The sequence below is a fragment of the Teleopsis dalmanni genome, chromosome 1 (genome assembly GCF_002237135.1).
Source record: "Teleopsis dalmanni isolate 2A chromosome 1, ASM223713v2, whole genome shotgun sequence".
NCBI lineage: Eukaryota > Metazoa > Arthropoda > Insecta > Diptera > Diopsidae > Teleopsis > Teleopsis dalmanni.
This window is the reverse complement of record NC_051846.1, coordinates 188,832,592-188,832,939: the sequence shown is the minus strand read 5'-3', so window position 1 is coordinate 188,832,939 and position 348 is coordinate 188,832,592.

Below are 348 nucleotides of genomic sequence, written 5' to 3'. Positions count from 1 at the left end.
AAATTTAATTAAATTTAGTTATTAAAACAAATTATTGAGTAATACTTGATTTAAATTTCAATTAAGTATTTATTGCGAATAAAATCAATCCAATTACTTTTGCGCCACTTAATATTCAATACTTAAGTGTTTAGTATTGATTTCATGATTATTTCCTAATGATCATTATTAATGGTGTATATGTTATCACTTTAAATCATTTATTTTAGAAAAATGTTTAAAATACAATTTTATTTTATAAACAACTTGTTTTCACTAAGTATGTATATTTATATTATTATTTTTTTTCTATTTGCAAGATAAACGTTACACTGTGACTATTTTATGGCATGTCAATGAATGCTAATA